Consider the following 6,000-nt stretch of genomic DNA (forward strand, 5'->3'; position numbering starts at 1 on the left):
CTTGTGATTATAAAGGCGATATACAGAGGGGTTACTGTTTTGTAAGTCAGATAATTAGTACATTTTTTTTTGGACAATGTCACTCCTGCTTTCACTCTCTCCCAGGTTTTCCCTCCTGTCTCCTGCCTACAAGTTGTATAGTTCATTCTCAGCATAGTGTCTACTAAGTATCATATAGTTCTACTTTTTAAAATGCTTATATGCATTAAAAAAGTTCTAAAAGCAAAAATGAGAATACCTAAAGAATTTGGCAGGCCTGGGACTTTGAGGATATCCTGTGTAACCCAGGATATCCCACTCCCACCCCTACCCTCCATCCAAAGGCCATCAGCCAGGAAGGATATTGGTGTTGAAGGCAATAACTTCCAATTGGAATCCTCAGATGTGTGTCTATGATTCATACTACTGGAAGATTCATTATCTCTCTGGGGTTTTATAAGTTTACTGTAAACTAAACTAAGAAGATATACACAGATTTCCACAGAAATTATACCATGAAAGATTTCAGGAAATAAAGAAGGGTGGTATCATTCAGAGTGAAAAGTGATTTTGATTTCTTTTATTTATTTATTTATTTTTGGTCAGTCATGGAGCCTGAACGCTGTCCCTCAGTAATTCGGCTCAAGGCTAGCTCTCTACCACTTGAGCCACAGTGCCACTTCCTGCTTATATGGTGCTGAGGAATCGAATCCAGGGCCTCATGCATGCAAAGCAAGCACTACCACTGAGCCACCTTCCCTGCCCGCAAACTGATTTTGGAATGTAAACAATTTCTTTGGCCAGGATCTAGTGGCTCACACATGTAATCCTAGCTAATTGGAAGTCTAAGATTGGAAGGATCCAGGTTCAAAGCCAACTCTGTCATAAATGAGACCCTCCTTCTTGTCACCAGAGCCATGTGGGTGGGAGGTTGAGACTATAGGGCTGCTGAGGCAATAGTCAGAAAAATCCATCTCAATGGCCCAAACTAAGCATTCAGTGTATGTCTATTATCTTAACTACAAAGGGAAGGAAAAATAAGTGGTAGGCAAAGGCCAAGCAAAACTCAAGATGCTCATGGAAGTCTAATAAAGAAGACATAGCCATATGAACATACAATCACATTATAATAATATTAAATATAACACCAAGAAGATATATTTAAGATTTAACATATGCCAATTATTGTGTTGTTTAAACACTATAATTTTGTTAGATAAGCTTTTGAACAACAGGAAACCCTAGGACTGGTACCCTTCAGTTATCTTCTGAAGAAAAGAAACTATCTGCAAGAAGTTCTTTCTAACTCATGCTGCAACCTGTGACATAGATGATGAATGAAACCAATCCAATTTCTTTGAATTAGAGTAAGTAAGACTCAGTGTCTCAGTTAAAGACAACAAACAGGCTGAACTTGAAAGTAATTCACAACTGAGAGCCTATTTTGGCTCAAAAATTCTGCTTGATACAGGGTTCTTCCATTTTAGAAGTTTCCAGATCAATCAAATCAGATGTTATAAAAATGTTGATGGACAAAGTGCAAGAAGACAGGTCTTTCGAGCTCAAATCCTATCCTAAATACTGCTAAACTATTATTAAATAAAGTTTCAAATGCACTCAAACCAAAAAACAACATGGATGATGAAATGATCTCTCATTTACATTTATGTCTACCCTCATCACCAAGTTAATAGTATACCTACTTCTTCCCTGAAACTTACAAGTTTTTAACAAAATTAGGAAACAGACTCAAAGACCTTAACCAAAGTTGATCACTTGATAGTTGACAGAGTCCAGAATTATGATTCTTCTATAGTAGTTCTACCAGTTACTTGGGCAAATGTCCTCAAAAATCAACAAATGAAAATACGGGTTGACATAGGCCAATGGAGAGAAGTTTGGAAGAGTTTATGTACAAGAGTAGAACAGAAATGTTCTGGAAGTATTCTTGGGGATGTGAACTAAGAGGTAGCACACCTCGTTTCGTTTTGGTTAAGTAAATTTATAGTTGAACCTCTCCCTGAGCTCCAGTCTTAGCTATCTACTTTTCTTACTAGAATCTACAGGGTAGAATCTCAGTCTCTATCTTGTTTGCCACCATCTAAAGCAGAGTATGATTTATAGTGCTTCATAAATACTTGCTGAATGAATAAATAACTGGAAAAATTACCAAAGAAGCTATAGGAATATTTTATGGAGGATTTGGTAGAGTGTCATGAAATAGTATCTAGGGGTCACCCACAAGCATAATTGGCCCTTATTATTTGTGAATCTCATATTTGCACATTTGCCTTGCTGATAAAATTTATGTGTGGCCCTAAAATTAGTACTGGTAGTACTTCGGGGGTTATTCATAGATATGTATGTAGTGGCAAAAAATGGATTCTTCCTTGCATACATCCCAAACTAGGGTAGAATAAAGCATGATACTGGGCCTTCTTGGTTGGCTCTTATACAGAAATGGTAAAAGCACAGAGACAGTAGGGGGCAGTGCGGTGCAAGAAACTAATTTTGGGGTCAATGGGACACAGTTTAAATCCTAACTCCAGCACCTGTTAGTGGGGGCGGCCTCAGGTAAGCACTTTTCAACCTCATTTTCTCCTTTGTAAAATAAAGAAAACAATCTACCAGGATGAGTTGTTTTTAGGATTTAAAATTATGTCTATGTAAGACAGGTAGATCAGGAAATGGCACTTTAGGAAGTCTAGAGCCCTGGGAGATAAGGCCAGAACATAGGTGCTTCTCTGTACCCTGTACACACCCTGAACTTCAGAACCTCTCTTTGCACTTAATTGGTTATTAGGCCTTTTTTCACTAAACTGTGAACTCTTCAAAGTCCAGGTCTCTAGGAAAACATTATAGCTACATGCTCTAAAGTTGCAAACCAGTAATTACTGAACACAAATATACCTGAAAACACAACACAGAAATAACTGGTTCTCTGTGTGCGTGTGTACATGCGTGCGTGTGTGTGTGTGTGTGTGTGTGTGTGTGTGTGTGTGTGTGCGCGCGCACGCATGCGCACTGGTCCTGGGGCTTGAACTCAGGGCTTAGATGTTGTCCCTGGCTTCTTTTGCTTAAGGCTAACACTCTAACACTTGAGGCACAGCTCCACTTCTGGCGTGCGTGCGTGTGTGCGTGTGTGTGTGTTAACACTCTAACACTTGAGGCACAGCTCCACTTCTGGCGTGCGTGCGTGTGTGTGTGTGTGTGTGTGTGTGTGTGTGTGTGTGATTAATTAGAGGTAAAGAGTCTCACAGATGTTTCTGCCCAGGCTGGCTTCAAACTGAGATCCGCAGAACACAGCCTCCTGAGTAGCTAAGATTACAGGCAAGAGCCACTGGTGCCTGGCAATAACTGGTTTTCAACTGCATTCATATCAATTCAAAACAGTGACTAACTCAGAGATGTCCAATTTGTCCATGACTTTGATAACTGCTATAATCTTATTATAGAATACTTTTATTTTATTTTTTGGGGTCCGGTCATGAGGCCTGAACTCTGGGCCTGGGCGCTGTCCCTGAGCTCTTCAGCTCAAGGCTAGTGCTCTACCACTTGAGCCACAGCGCCACTTCGGGTTTTTTTTTCTTTTTGCTTATGTGGTGCTCGAACCCAGGGCGTCATGCATGCAAGGCAAGCACTCTACCACTGAGCCACCTTCCCAGCCCAGAATACTTTTATTTTTAATACTGTGGCATTTGTTAGAATGGCTTTAAGATCTTGCTCTCTTTAGAATAATATTAACAAGCCTCAAACATATGGCTCATTAGATTATGACGTAGATCTACAAATGCAAGATAAAATTTTACCATAACAAAACACAGGAAAGAAGATTGATATTTAGATATATAGATATGTTACAAGTAGGATAAAGAAAACAAGATTTTTTTCACAATAGCTTTCAAGCTTCTAGCTAAGATAGTGAACATGATGTTAAAGTCATAGCTTACATTTCTCTACTGAAAACTAACAAAAACAATTCCAGTTTATATAAAATCATGAGACTAAACACTGATGATACACAAGGTTTTGTGTGTATGTATATATATATATATATATATATATATGTATATGTGTGTTAGCTCTCTCCCTATGTCCATCCCTTCCCCTCCCCTCTATCTGTCATACACACAGCCTGAGTCCTATCGATCTTACTCTAACACTTCAATTTCCTCTTTCACAATAAAATCATCACTGTCCAATTTCTTAATATTCTTAAACCTCTTTCAAAACCAAGAGTGCTACATTAGCTTTCTCCCCATAAGAACCTCAGCATAATTTTCTTTAAGTACAAGATACTGTGATTAACTAGAAACATATGGTTAGAACCAGCACAATTGGAAAGCAAATGACTACATAATGAAGGTAAATACCAATACTCTATAAAAATAGAATGGGCAATGTTGTTTTTAAACAGACTCACTGTTACTATTCATTCATAGGTTGGTGATCAAATCAAACGATGCTGCAGTATTTCCTATATTTTATGACAAACTAGGCTGGCCAGGTCCTTACACTGGAAACTCTTAGGCTTTTTTTACTTAAGCTCTTTAAAACACAATCCAATTCCATCCACTTAAACAATGACAAATTTTATCTGTTGCTGCCAATAATCTTTTTCACCTGCATTGTCACCAATTACCATCAAAAGAACTTTTACTGAGGTATCCAAGAAAGGTATAACGATCAAATACCATCTCAAGCAAAATAATAAATAATAATCCTATTTAAGTTCCCAACCTTGTAAAGCTCCCAGCTCAGTGTATTTGGCTTGTCTCAACTTCTGCCTCTCTGGCGTTCACCTTTCAAGTACCTAAAAGAACCAAGTAGTAAATGTTGGTTTCCAAGAAAGGTGCAGGTGAAATTTATGGGTGATGGGAGAAGGGGTTAAAGGACTCACTCGTGGAAGACCTTGTAAGGAGCAGTCGCGAGGGTTTGTGTGTCAAATGACGGATGAAGAATAAGGGACGAGTAAAAGGGAGTAGCAGAAACGCAGAAAACGCGTGGGAGGGGGGGCGCCCTCTATGGGGGAGGGGCCACACACGCAACTCCTCACAGCTCCGCCAGGAGAAAGGGCGCGGGGCCGAGGTGCGGTGCGGCACTGGTCAGTTTGCCTCGCGGTATTGACCTTAGTACCAGGAATCACAAGCCCAGGAACTCGATCCACGTGTTAGAAGAGGATTGAGATAAACAGAGTATGTGTGAGAGAAAAAGGGACTCGGCACCCAGTGGGATCCCAAGGGACAGGGGTGACCCAAGCGGACGCCCGTTCTCTCGGGCGGCCCCGACCTGGGACCCCGCGGGCTTCCTCTCCTCACAGGCTCTCCAGCGGGCGCGCGCCGCTCCCTCACAGTCTTGACGGCGGCGGCAAGAGGGGCGCAGAGACACCCCTCACCCCCGAGATCCGGCGGTCCTTTCCCCGCAGCCCGGACGCCGAACTCACCTGGGCTGATCAGAAGCCTCTCCTCTGGACTGTACTCTGCCACTCCTAGGAAAGTCAAAGCCGGCCCCTCGAAAAACGCCGTCACCAGGACAGTCTCGGCCTCTAGTACCAAAATGTAAGCCTCAGCACTGGACAAGCGCCACTAACACTCCTGGTTACCTCTTACTGCACACTGGCTTCTCACCCCGCCCCCGAAACCAAGCTATTGGTTGCTGGGCACCGCCCCATTCACCTATTGGGCCGTAGAGGATGCCGCTCAGGCGCCTAGAAGAGAATATGTGATTTTTATTGGTCTACATGTAAAGCAGTGCCCACCCACTCCCTCAGAAGTTCCGGTTTGTGATTGGTTTTAATGTATGTCCTTTCGTTCTCCTCGGTGGAACACCGCCTTGCGGGAGACCCTGGCTCTGATTGGCTGAAAGGACGTTACGTTAACCCATGATAGGCATTGGGCCAAGTATGCGGCCGGCCCCAACGTGGGGGAGGAGCTCAAGAGCAGCAACTCCAGGTTTGTTTACACAGGCTTTTGCTTCTGCTTCGTCCATTGGCTGAAAGGGCAGCCATTCCTACACAGTTTA

The 6,000-nt window shown here is 42.1% G+C and overlaps 1 protein-coding gene across 2 annotated transcripts in view; it reads right to left on the reverse strand.

Annotated features, from left to right (window-relative positions):
* Paip2b (poly(A) binding protein interacting protein 2B) overlaps window positions 1-5,582 on the reverse strand; it is a 29,678-nt gene extending 24,096 nt beyond the window's left edge. The window contains exons 1-2 of one of the 2 annotated variants that reach the window (XM_042699761.1): window positions 5,423-5,582; window positions 4,720-4,792 (exon numbers count right to left, since the gene is read on the reverse strand). The gene's annotated coding sequence lies outside the window, so the exon portion shown is untranslated. Of the gene's footprint in view, window positions 1-4,704; window positions 4,793-5,422 lie in introns of both variants that reach the window. The other variant, XM_042699762.1, reaches the window with a different exon arrangement.
* Window positions 5,583-6,000: the final 418 nt, after the last annotated feature.

Source organism: Dipodomys spectabilis, unplaced genomic scaffold (genome assembly GCF_019054845.1).
Source record: "Dipodomys spectabilis isolate Male_0828 unplaced genomic scaffold, ASM1905484v1 ptg000262l, whole genome shotgun sequence".
In the NCBI taxonomy this organism is placed as follows: domain Eukaryota; kingdom Metazoa; phylum Chordata; class Mammalia; order Rodentia; family Heteromyidae; genus Dipodomys; species Dipodomys spectabilis.